A 13,830-nucleotide genomic window follows, 5' to 3' on the forward strand; every position below is an offset into this window, starting at 1 on the left:
GGCCTAATTACATTGTTTAATTAATAGGGATAATTAATTGGTGAGAAATGAGGAAATGAAATGTTGATTGAATATCCATTTGTGCATTTATTTTCTGTTTTAGAAATAACTGCTTTGGGCTATCGGTGGAGGATAGTCGAGATTGTTGTAGACAATGCATGATGATTAGGTAAACGGAAACTAATCAATGGAATGTGTCATGGAACTTGACGGTTGCTAGAATACATTAATTGTTTGTATTGTGTGATTGTATATAGAACCATTGTGTTTGTATACGTTATGTGTAGAGGAGGAGATAGGGGATGTACTCCGCGGTTTAGGGGAAGATAGGGGATGGACCTCTAAACCGGATAGGTATTTGGAGGAGATAGGGGATGTACTCCGTAGACAGAGCTCATATGCTTGTCTAGAGAAGTGAAGATAGAGCTCATATGCTTATCTTTGTGAAGTGAAGTGTGGATACAGCTTGTATGCTTATCTGTGGATATTGTTGATATACATATCTGTTGTAGAGTGTGGATACAGCTTGTATGCTTATCTGTGGATATTGTTGATATACATATCTGTTGAGAATGTGGATATAGCTTTTATGCTTATCTGAATGTGAGATATAGTTTTTATACATATCTGTGGAAATGATGATAGAGCTAGCATGCTTATCTGTTGAAAAAGGGAAAATGAAAAGTAATTGGGACTTGTAAGTCGTTGACATAAATATGTAATTTATGTGATTGAATCAGTGATGACCAACTATCAATTGCTAACGTTTTAGTCATTGTCCATGGTTGGTTTAGTGTATTTCTATTGGGCTGTGGCTCACCCTATATGGGAATATCATTTTCAGGTACAGGAAGCATGCCACCTCCAAGGACATAGCTGGGAGGCTTGTGGCGGGCATAGTTTTGTCGCTTTACTTTGATGTATTACATGTAATTTCAAGCCAAGGGCTTAATATGTAAACGAGTTAGAACTCTTTGTTGTAACCAAGTGTTAACTTGGAAAGCTGTAAGCCCGTAGGGCATTTTGTTATGAGGTTAAACATGTAATACTTATGTCTTGGAATTCTAATGAATGAAAGGAATGCGGTTAGTTTAAATGTAAATTCATGTCCTATCTGATGGGTTTATTGTTATTATTTTGAGGGCGTGACAACTTGGTATCAGAGCGTACCGGGTTCGAATACTTTGGGTACGTGGGAAGTGATTAGTATCACAATGGGTTTGTCTCGCTTGATAGAGACTTAGATGTAGTACCATATGCTATGTGCTTATTTGATAACATGCTTATGTGACTATGTGGGTATGGGATTTAATTTCTAGGATGTTGATTGGATCCTTGAGTTTCTGGGAGTCTTGTTGGAAAAGCACTTGATCAACGCTGTTTCTAACCGGAACTCTAGTAACGCCTCGGGACTATCATTATCCGGAAATGAAATTCGTAAGTGCTTATGTGTTTATGTGCTTATGTGGAGTGAATTACAGTTGTCCATGCATTAGGACGTGAGTGATTAGTTTCGGCACACCTATGAATGTGCTAACGTTCTGTGTTGCCTTTATTAGGATGTCAGGACGAGGAAGAGGTGCTAGGCGTGGTAGACCTGCGAGGCAGGAAGTACCGTTACAGGGTGAGATTCCGGCAGTGCAGGAGGGAGTTGGGCAGACCAATGTGGCCGAGCCAGTAGGTCAGCAGGCTATGGGTGCCTTGGCCAGAGAGATAGCAGGAGCTTTAGGTATTCTTAGAGCTGGGAATCAGGCAACTGAGACAGGGCCTTCCTTCTTGAAGAGGGAGTTCTTTCGGTGTAATCCGGACGAGTTTATCGGGGATCCTAAAGAGCCGCTTAAGGCGGATGAATGGCTCGAACAGACAACGAAGACGTTTGAGATGCTTGGCATCGAGGACGGAGCACTGAAAGTGACCTTGGCATCCTTCCAACTGAAGGGAGATGCGGGTCAATGGTGGAAGTACGAGAAAGCTCGTGTTGGTGGTACTTGGGAGGCGTTTGTGAATGCTTTTCAGGAGAGGTTCTTATCAGCAGCAGCTAGGGAGAAGCTGAGGGATCAGTTTAGCCGGCTTAATCAGCAGGGCTTGTCAGTGGCCGAGTTTGAGGCTACTTTTACCAGTCTGTCTAGGTTTGCACCTGAACTGGTGGCGTCTGAGGAACGCCGTTGCTATGAGTTTGAGCGGAAGTTGAGGCGGGGCCTCAAGTTGAGAATTGGTGGGTCTTATATTCGAGAGTATAGACACCTAGTGGATGCTGCAGCTCATATGGAGCTTATGATGCAGGAGGAGGATGAGAGTCAGAGAGGCTCCAAGAGGAGCCAGGATAGTCAGAGTGATGGCAGGAGGCAGAGGGGTTCTAACCCTCAGCAGTCGCAGGGTGGTGTTGCTAGATCGACCTTCCCTGTGCCAAGTGCAGGCTCCGGGAGAGGTGGTCAGGGGGATTTCACCTGTTACAAGTGTGGCCAGCTGGGTCACAAGGTATCTGTTTGCCCGCAGAAGGGTGGGGGTCAGAAAGCTGCTTCTTCTTCAGCTAGACCGCAGAGTCAGAGTTTGGGCAGGGGGCAGCTCTTGATTTGTTATCAGTGTGGACAACCTGGGCACATGAAGAGGTTTTGCCCACAGTTGAGTGCCACTTCGGGAGCGTCTGGTTCTAGGCAGACGCAGGGTTTTCAGCCAGCTCAGTCTGTGCAGGCCTCGAGGGCCAATCCGGGAGCTTCGTCATCCCAGTCTGTGCAGCAGTCTTTTGCTCCGAGAGGTGAGCAGGTAGACCAGGGGCCTACGGGGCGCGTGTATGCTGTTACCGCGCAGGATTTAGTACCGGCTCCATCAGTAGTGAGAGGTACTTTTCTGTTTTGCAACTCAGTTGCTAATGTGTTGATAGACACGGGTGCATCTCATTCTTTTGTATCTGCTGCATTTGCATCTGTTTTGGAATTGGAGTTAGCACAGTTAGCATCTCCTATTTGTGTGGTATCGCCTTTGGGTGGTGAGTTGATTCTGAAACAGGGTGTTAGAGGATGTGATATAGAGGTCGCCGACTATAGGCTTCCTTTTCCGTTTGTTGTCATGCCCATGAAGGGTTTTGATGTTATTTTGGGTATGGACTGGTTATCGTCATACCGGGCTGTTATTGATTGCTACCGCCAGAGGGTTACATTGTGTACCTTGAGCGGGGAGTGGTTCCATTTCTTGGGAGACCGGGTTGGTAGTGTTTTGCCACCGGGGTATGATTCGCGAGGGCGAAGTGAACTTAGTAGTCTACTTGCCAGTTTTGATAGTGGTGAGAGTGGTGAGACCCAGGTTGTGTTACCGAGGGTGGTTTGTGAGTATTCGGATGTCTTTCCCGAAGATCTTGTTAGTTTGCCACCTCACCGAGAGATAGAGTTCTCTATTGATTTAGTGCCTGGTACGGCGCCGATTTCTATGGCACCTTACCGTTTTGCTCCAGCAGAGTTGGTTGAGTTGAAAGTTCAGCTCCAGGAATTGCTTGATAAGGGCTTTGTTCGCCCTAGTGTTTCACCGTGGGGAGCACCGGCCCTCTTTGTTAAAAAGAAAGATGGTGCCTTGAGATTGTGTATAGACTACCGGAAGTTGAATCGGGCTACGGTTAAGAATAAGTATCCTATGCCCCGTATAGATGATTTGTTTGACCAGTTGAAGGGTTCCCGTTGTTTCTCTAAGATAGACTTGAGATCGGGTTACCATCAGTTGAGGGTCAGGGAGGAAGATATTCCTAAGACGGCATTCCGTACGCGGTATGGCCATTACGAGTTTCTGGTGATGCCATTCGGGCTTACCAATGCACCGGCAGTCTTTATGGACTTGATGAACCGGATTTTCCGGGAGTTCTTAGACCGATTTGTGGTTGTCTTCGTGGACGACATCCTTATCTATTCGTCTTCTGAGGAGGAGCACGAGGCACACATGAGAGTGGTGCTTGAGTTACTTAGAGCCCATAGGCTGTATGCCAAGTTTGGGAAGTGTGAGTTCTGGCTGAGGGAAGTCAAATTCTTAGGCCACGTGGTATCCGGGGAAGGGGTGTCTGTTGATACATCCAAGGTTGAGGCAGTGCAAGGTTGGGCACAGCCTAAGAGTGTGTTTGAGATCCGCAGTTTTCTGGGATTAGCTGGGTATTACCGTCGGTTTGTGAAAGATTTCTCCAGGTTAGCGTCACCGTTGACTAGACTGACTCGGAAGGGAGTCAAGTTTGTGTGGAGTGAGACTTGTGAAAAGTCGTTCCAAGAGTTGAAAGTTAGATTGACCACCGCTCCGGTGTTGATTATTCCGGAGAGAGGGTTGGGTTATGCGGTTTATTGTGATGCCTCACGAGAGGGTTTGGGTTGTGTGTTGATGCAAGAGGGGAAAGTGGTAGCTTATGGCTCACGTCAGTTGAAAATACACGAGAAGAATTACCCCACACATGACCTAGAGTTAGCAGCTGTGATCTTTGCCTTGAAAATCTGGAGGCACTACCTTTATGGTGAGAGGTTCGAGGTATTCTCGGATCACAAGAGTTTGAAGTATCTGTTTACACAGAGAGACTTGAATCTGAGGCAGAGGAGATGGATGGAGTTCATCGAGGATTATGATTTTGAGTTGCATTATCATCCGGGAAAGGCCAATGTTGTGGCCGATGCCCTTAGTAGGAAAACCATTAGTGATGTAGCTTGTATAGCCATCCGGGAATGGGTGATGTTGGGAGCACTTGGCGAGTTTGATTTGCTACTGGGCGAATCTGTTGAGGCTGCGGCCTTGTTTTCTGTTGTTGCGCAGCCTACACTTGTGACTAGAGTGTTAGAGGCACAGAGAGGTGACCTTGAGGTAGAATCCCTCCGAGAGAAGATCTCCAGTGGGAAAGTTGAGAAGGGTTTGACGGTGTATCCCGACCTGAGTGTGAGATACCGAGACCGTTTGTTTGTACCGGAGGCTTGCCGTGAGGAAGTACTCTGAGAGTTTCACCATTCGCGCCTTGCGGTGCATCCGGGAGGTACTAAGATGTATCAGGATTTGGGTCGCCAGTTTTGGTGGCGGGGTATGAAAAGAGATGTGGCTGTTTTCGTATCGAAGTGCCTTACTTGCCAGCAAGTGAAGGCCGAGCATCAGAGGCCAGCGGGTTTGTTGCAACCCTTGCCTATTGCCGAGTGGAAGTGGGAGCATGTCACTATGGACTTTGTTGTAGGCCTTCCGAGGACTCAGCGGGGTAGTGATGCTATTTGGGTGGTTGTAGACCGGTTGACTAAGTCGGCGCACTTTATTCCTATGCGCGTGAGAGATTCAGTAGATCATCTTGCCGATGTGTATGTTCGGGACGTAGTGCGATTGCATGGGGTCCCAGTGACGATTGTCTCAGATAGAGATCCTCGTTTTACTGCTAGGTTGTGGCAGAGTTTGCAGAGTGCCTTGGGCACTAAGTTGACCTTTAGTACGGCTTATCATCCTCAGACTGACGGGCAGTCCGAGCGTACTATTCAGATCCTCGAGGATATGCTTCGGAGTTGTGTCTTGGATTTCAGTGGGACGTGGGAGAGGCACTTGCCATTGGTAGAGTTTGCCTACAACAACAGTTTTTAGTCTAGCATCGGTATGGCACCGTTTGAGGCCTTGTATGGCCGACCGTGTAGGTCTCCAGTTTGTTGGGCCGAGGTGGGCGATGCACCTTTGTTGGGTCCGGAGTTGGTTAGGGAGACGACGGAGAAAGTTGAGCTTATCCGTAAGAGGCTTGTTACAGCCCAGAGTCGACAAAAGAGTTATGCCGACCGTAGGAGGAGACCTTTGGCGTTTGAGGTAGGTGACCATGTCTTTCTGAAGATATCACCTAGGCGAGGTCTGATGAGGTTTGGGAAGAGTGGGAAGTTATCCCCTCGGTTTATTGGTCCTTTTGAGATCCTTGAGAGGATTGGTGAGGTTGCTTATCGGTTAGCCTTACCGCCGCAGTTGTCCGGAGTGCATGACGTGTTTCATGTGAGTATGCTTCGGAAGTATGAGCCAGATCCATCACATGTGTTGGATTGGACTGATTTAGAGGTAGATGAGGATGCCTCGTATGAGGAGAGACCGGTTCGGGTCTTGGATAGGCGGGATCAAGTCCTGCGTGGCAAGACCATTCCTTTGGTGAAAGTCTTGTGGAAACATCACGGAGTGGAGGAAGCCACTTGGGAACGTGAGTTAGGAGTCCGTGAGAAATATCCGGACTTGTTTGTTGATATGTAATCTTGTATTTACATTTTGAACTATTGTTGAACTTAAGAGCTTTTATATATGTCTTAAGTTGTGAAACATTGCAAATGTTTTGGTTATTGGAAGTATGTTTTGGAACTTGCCTCATATGGAAGTTGAATGTGACACTATATGTGTTGAATATATTGTTGACATTGGAAAGTTAGTGCATAATGTTGGTGCATGTTAATAATACATATGTTGTTTACATATTGTGATATGTCTCTTGTTAAAGGGATGGGATGACCGGTAATGGGTCGAATTGTTGAATGTTAAAATGTAACATTGTTTAAAATGGAGGAAAACTCGTTTTGAAAACTTGTGCTTAATTTCGGGGACGAAATTCTTTAAGGGGGGGAGGTTATAGCGATCTCGGGTTTACCCTTGTTGTATAGTGATCCGGACATGTGTCCGTGGATGTTGGTGGTTGTTTATTATCTTGTTTACATCCTTTCTTACGTTGTATTTGAGTTATAGGATGTGTTGAGCGGGTTTGTTACAGGTTGGTTGAGTTTAGAAACCAAAACTAGTTGCCCAGATTTTTGGCCTGTACGCTCGAGCGGAGGTGTTGGCGCTCGAGCGTAGATTACGTCCATCCAGTATCTTGTTATGCAGTGTTGTGAGCTCGAGCGTAGGGATTGAGAGCTCGAGCGGAGGCCTGGTTCTGCAAAAGTGCTGGGCGAGTGCATTCTGCGCTCGAGCGGGAGGTTGGCCGCTCGAGCGGAAGTCTGTGAGTGGCCGCTCGAGCGGGGTGTTTTACGCTCGAGCGGAGACCTGGGTTAAAGTCCCGAATTTGTGACTCTTTAAATCACTTTTTCACTTTCTCTTCTCTCTCTTACTTTTCCAAAAAGCCATTTTCAGAGCTTCTCACTCTAAATCGGCCCTTCTCTCTTAGTTTTGATCTAGTAAGGATCGTTTACTCACCTTTTGTCTTCACAAAAGTTGTGTTGATCGTCGAGAGCTTCCTTTTGATCTGAAAATTTTGAGGTTTGGAGCATTTTGGTTTTGGTCTTCATCTCCTTTGGGGCTCCGAATTTGAGGTAGGGATAACCTACTCCTCTCTATGGGTTTTGTCTTTAAATTTTGGTATTTTGAGATGTTGGGCTTGGTTTGGTAATTTTGTGAAAGTTTGGGGTTTTATTCGTAATAAACCTAGATGCATGTTTGGCATAGAAAAGTGGAATGATTGTTGAATCATTGATGAAAATGGGACCTAAGGGTTGAAATGGTAATTATGGAAAAATGGCCTAATTACATTGTTTAATTAATAGGGATAATTAATTGGTGAGAAATGAGGAAATGAAATGTTGATTGAATATCCATTTGTGCATTTATTTTCTGTTTTAGAAATAACTGCTTTGGGCTATCGGTGGAGGATAGTCGAGATTGTTGTAGACAATGCATGATGATTAGGTAAACGGAAACTAATCAATGGAATGTGTCATGGAACTTGACGGTTGCTAGAATACATTAATTGTTTGTATTGTGTGATTGTATATAGAACCATTGTGTTTGTATACGTTATGTGTAGAGGAGGAGATAGGGGATGTACTCCGCGGTTTAGGGGAAGATAGGGGATGGACCTCTAAACCGGATAGGTATTTGGAGGAGATAGGGGATGTACTCCGTAGACAGAGCTCATATGCTTGTCTAGAGAAGTGAAGATAGAGCTCATATGCTTATCTTTGTGAAGTGAAGTGTGGATACAGCTTGTATGCTTATCTGTGGATATTGTTGATATACATATCTGTTGTAGAGTGTGGATACAGCTTGTATGCTTATCTGTGGATATTGTTGATATACATATCTGTTGAGAATGTGGATATAGCTTTTATGCTTATCTGAATGTGAGATATAGTTTTTATACATATCTGTGGAAATGATGATAGAGCTAGCATGCTTATCTGTTGAAAAAGGGAAAATGAAAAGTAATTGGGACTTGTAAGTCGTTGACATAAATATGTAATTTATGTGATTGAATCAGTGATGACCAACTATCAATTGCTAACGTTTTAGTCATTGTCCATGGTTGGTTTAGTGTATTTCTATTGGGCTGTGGCTCACCCTATATGGGAATATCATTTTCAGGTACAGGAAGCATGCCACCTCCAAGGACATAGCTGGGAGGCTTGTGGCGGGCATAGTTTTGTCGCTTTACTTTGATGTATTACATGTAATTTCAAGCCAAGGGCTTAATGTGTAAACGAGTTAGAACTCTTTGTTGTAACCAAGTGTTAACTTGGAAAGCTGTAAGCCCGTAGGGCATTTTGTTATGAGGTTAAACATGTAATACTTATGTCTTGGAATTCTAATGAATGAAAGGAATGCGGTTAGTTTAAATGTAAATTCATGTCCTATCTGATGGGTTTATTGTTATTATTTTGAGGGCGTGACAGTGTATACATTAAGTGTGTTCGTTGAACAAATAAATTGTAGTGCTGCATTTGTTTGTTATTGATCATTTCATCCTGGGAGATAGATGTCCATATTCTGAAAGCACCGAGGAGAGAACGAATCTGTCTTAAGGACACAGTGTTAAACACTGGACTTGATCAGATTGTTATTTGAAGAAATTAATCAAGTAAGTTGTTTAATTTATTATTCTGTTTTATTTGTTTATTTAAATCAGATTTTAATTTTATTTTTGTAACAAAATAAAATATGTTTTTTATTTATTTAATTTTATTTCTAGTTTGATTTTTGTAATCAAACAATTTTCTCTCATTTCCTTTATTTCTTTTGTATTCTATTTGTTGTTAAGTACACAAACAGAATTAATTAATTACAGTGAAGATTGTCCAACAGTTTGTGATTCAAAGGATCATTTCTCTTCAAGAGGTATACATTCTGGTTATTTTGTACCATCTCTTTTCCATCTTTTATTGCTGGTTTTTGAGCTATTTCTCTTCTGTATTTTTGGGCTAAAACTTGTGGTTTAAAGCCATTAAAGGTAGAGGGGTTGACCACCCTTCTTTGAACCTTGCTTCTTAGGCCTTTACCCTTGTGTTTCCCATCTTCTCATCAATTGTTTTTGTAATGCCCTAAATTTCTAGCCCAAATGATAATACAACAATCATGGCTCTTTCAAGGAAAATCGAATATAAATCTCCAAACTTACATTACATAATCAATAGTTCTTCATGCAACAATACATTAATATAACAACAAGTAAATAAACAAATAAATACCTCAAGGGTTTACAAGTTTCCAAGGCTTGAGCCCGGTTACACAAAACGGTTATTCAAACCCACACAAACACAACCCTTGGCTTACAACAGAGTCACAGCAAAATAAGAGTATTGTACTCCCAACACACATACTTCCGCGCCCCTAGTTCGGTGGGATCACCACATCTTTTCCTGTACAAAAATCCCGTAGGGTGAGTATAAAGCCCAGTAGGAAATTCTTAACAGAGTATATACATTTTATACAAGTCTCAAGAAATGAAATGCACATGCTATGCTATAGCGACCCCGGTCTTTTCCCATTTGACTATTGTGTCCGGACATAGGTTCCGTAGATTCTGTCATTGTATAATGGTTGTTGTTGTCCCTTATTTTCTCATTTGGAATTATAGGATGTGTTGGGCAGGTTTGTTTCAGGTTGGTTGGGTTTAGAAATCAAGTGTTGTTGTCCAGTATTTTGGATCTTCGCTCGAGCGAGGAGTTTGTCGCTCGAGCGAGATGTTGTTTTTGGTTCTTCGCTCGAGCCGGGGTTTGGTTGCTCGAGCGAGAGTTTGCGTCTGGTTTGGACCTGTAGCCTTGCATTCTTGGCTCGAGCGAGCTTTTCTTCGCTCGAGCGAGTTAGTTCATCCTTCGCTCGAGCTATAGTTCCTTCGCTCGAGCGTGTGTCTAGTTACAGACCTGAGGGTTTGAGTTCTTCGCTCGATCGAGCTTTCTTTCGCTCGAGCGAGCTTTTGGGTTGTTGGCTCGAGCAAGGTTTCCTTGGCTCGAGCATAGTTTCTCTGTGTCTGGTCGCTCGAGCGACCAAGTCTTCGCTCGAGCGAGCCTGTCCAGTATATATTTTCAGCAGCGGGTTTTGATCAGTCCTTTTCATCTTCTTTTTGATCCCAAACCCTAGGTTCGACTTCTCTCTCTCCCTACTCACCTTCTCTCTTAGATTTGATCCACCTAGGGTGTGTTTCTACCCTAGATCCTTCATTAAAAAGATTGAGGGAGTCGAGGGCTTCCATTTAATCTGGACATTTGGCGATTTGGAGCACTTTGGTATTTGGGCACTCATCTTTGTCTTCACCATTTGTGTTGTTTTCTTCAAGGTAGGGATTTCCTACTCCATTCTATAGGTTTTGTTCTAAGTTTTGGTATTTTGACATGTTGGGAATACTTTGGTAAATTTTGGGAAAAACCCTAGTTGTATTATTGAATTAATTTGTATAAGTAATTCATGGAATTGGGAAAGGAGGGTTAAATTCATGGAATTTATTGATTAAATGGCGTAATTGGGTGATTGGTATCATTTGTCTATTGAATTGTTTACATAGTTATTTTCAGTTTAGAAATAACTGTTTTGGGCTATCGGTGGAGGATAGTCGTGATTGTTGTAGACATTGCATGTGGATTAGGAATAACTGAAACTAATCACATTGGTTAAATCATTAATTTTGACTATGGCATTGATACAGAAAATACGTGTATTGATTGAGCATTGCATTTGCATATATTGTTTTGTGTGTGGGAGGAGATAGGGGATGTACTCCACGGTTTAGGGGAAGATAGGGGATGGACCTCTAAACCGGATTTTGTTTGGGAGGAGATAGGGGATGGACTCCATTAGCATCACTTTTATGTGTGCTTATTTATATAGAAGTGTTTTATTGATACAGCACTAAAATGTGTATCAATCTGGAAGTATGAAGTATTTGATATGAGCTTGAGTCTCATTTGTTGTTGTTAATGGAAGGATGTGAATATGATATATGTGATTCACTGTTGTAAGTTTGGCCAGGTTCTGAGCCATATTGATAAAATTGGAAAGTAAAACGTATCTTTGGCAATAGTGTCATGAGACTGTAAAATGAAGTAATTGATTATTTTGGTTGACCATCTGTTGAATGCTATTGCTTTATTCATTGCTTATATGTGGTTTAGTATATTTCTACTGGGCTGTGGCTCACCCTTTATGGGAACATCATTTTCAGGTTCAGGCGATAAACTACCTCCAAGGACTTAGCTTGGGAGGGTTTGGCTTTTGGCTTGAAGAAGACTACCTTTAGTTAATTGTCTTTAATTATTAGTACATGTAAACATTCAAGCCTAGGGCTTTTCTTGTATTGAGTTAGAACTCATATTTTTGTATCCAAGTGTTGGCTTGGAAAGATGTAAGCCTGTAGGGCATTTTATTCGATGTTACATGTAATGCTTTATTTAGTAATACTCTGATGAATGAATTAATAAATTGTCTTCTTTAAATAATGCATGTCAATGATATATAATGGGTTAATTTTGAGGGCGTTACATATGCTATGCCATTTTTGAAGATAAATCACATTTTCATATTTTGAAAACCATCATGCTCAATGATATCATGCAATTTCAATTGTTCAAAACTTAACAATTTATTTTAAGGGCGGTAAATACGATTTTGGTAATCCCTAGGTCAATGTCTGTGAGTAGACTATACAAGTACTACCAAATTGTCATTTTTTACTGGTATCAACCGGAAGGCTCGACACCTATCCGCGCGGGTTTTCGGTCTTTTACCCTGGACTCTCAGGCCAACTTATTCAATATCATCTACACCACCTCTCAAGACTTACCAACATATTTACCCCAAAACCATTCCATGAAAACTTGTTTCTCAACATTCTTTTCTCAATGCAAGTTTTCAAATCAACTTTCAAAGTTTAAAGTAATCAAATGAATTGATATGTCAATTTCACAAGATGAATATAAATACTTTTATTCCAATGCATCATCCAAGGAATAACACAATTCCCTCTCAACAATTAGTTATTTCAAGACTATTTCAACATTTTGAACAATAACTTCCAAAATGAACAACAATTCTCATATTCCATGAAATTCATCATTTATATAAATATAAATAAGAAATTTTCCAAATATCCATGTATTTTGACACACAAAATAAATATAACAATATCATTCATGGATTTTCAATCTTTTTTAAAAATCTCCAATTTCTAGATTTTCTCACCAAAACTATCCAACCCAAATCTTTTAAAAGAAAACTTTCAAAAATCATATTTTCTTCAATAAACAAAGATCTAAACTCATAAGATCATTTTAAAAGAACAAGAGACAAACTCACATTCAAAATCGCCCAACTTCTTGAATCAATAATCAATTTTCAAAAGCTATCAAAGGATGATTTTGAAAATCATCTAGATCTTGCAAAAATATATATATAACTCAAAGAAAATCCCTACCTCAAGTTTTGAAGAAGAAATGAGATGAAACCCCCAAAATCAACGGTGTCGAAACTCAATCTTTATCGCACATAACGAAGCCCTCGAGAAGTTAACCAACTTTGATAAAGAACATATGGCAGAACTCTAATGGATCTTGAGAAATCAAGGTTTTGATCTAATATGGCGTAGGCAAATGTAGAGAGAAGGGAGAGAAAAGGGTTTTTAGAGAGAGAGAGATATACAAAAGTGATTTGAAATATCAGATTCACGAACTGATATAACATGGTCTGCTCGAGCGTGGAAAGCCCCGCTCGAGTGTCAAATACACTTTCCCAGTACTTTTGCAGACAGGTCAAACTTCTGAAACCAAACATTCTTCGCTTGGGCGCATAAATGGCCGCTCGAGCGGACAAGCAACTTCTAATGCATTTTGCATTTTTGCTTCGGCGAGCTGACCGGGCAGCTCGACCTCCGTAAGCTATATAGGGTGACTCGATCCTCGACATACTCAGCAAAGAGGCAAAATTGGGATCGCTACAGTTTTTGAGCTTTTTTACCCCTGAATTTCAGAGTTTTTTAGAGGCTAAATCATATTTTGAAGTCCTAAAAATGGAGGGGTTAGCCTCCCCACTTTATGCTTGTGACTAGTTTTAATCCCTCAATATTTTAACTTGTTGTTGTAGCTGTCTTTGCCTTCATTCCAACACTTTTTTTGACTGTTTTAGGACTATTTTTATGACTTAGCTTCATTCATGCTTTGTATAGTAGGCTTGTAGTGTAATGGTCCTCATACGCTTGGTGGTTTAGGCCTTAACCACCAACCTATTTGAGTTGATAGTATTTATTTCTTGCTTTCCATACATGTGTTCCCTCTAAGCACCTCTGCAATCTCCCTCATTTCTTGGCTTTTTCTCTTTGTTTTGAGAGTTGCTCCAAAAGGAGTGTTGTTTAAGCTTGAAGGGTGATATTGTGTTTAATGGTTTAATCCCTTTGGGGTTCATTACCAATGACATGATCTCCCTCTTATGCCTGAAACAACATTTGGTTTGACACTTCTCTCTAATAGTGGACTTAAAGCTCATTATTGAACTTAATTGACTAATGAATGAAAGGTAATTAAAATGAAGTAATATAACTTGGACTAAAATGGAACAAGATAATAAAATCAAGTTTTGGATTCAATTGGACCTTAATTGAACCTATTGAATCTTGAGTCGTTTCATACT

Source organism: Camellia sinensis, chromosome 13 (assembly GCF_055761805.1).
Source record: "Camellia sinensis isolate YWXY chromosome 13, ASM5576180v1, whole genome shotgun sequence".
Classification (NCBI taxonomy): Eukaryota; Viridiplantae; Streptophyta; class Magnoliopsida; order Ericales; family Theaceae; genus Camellia; species Camellia sinensis.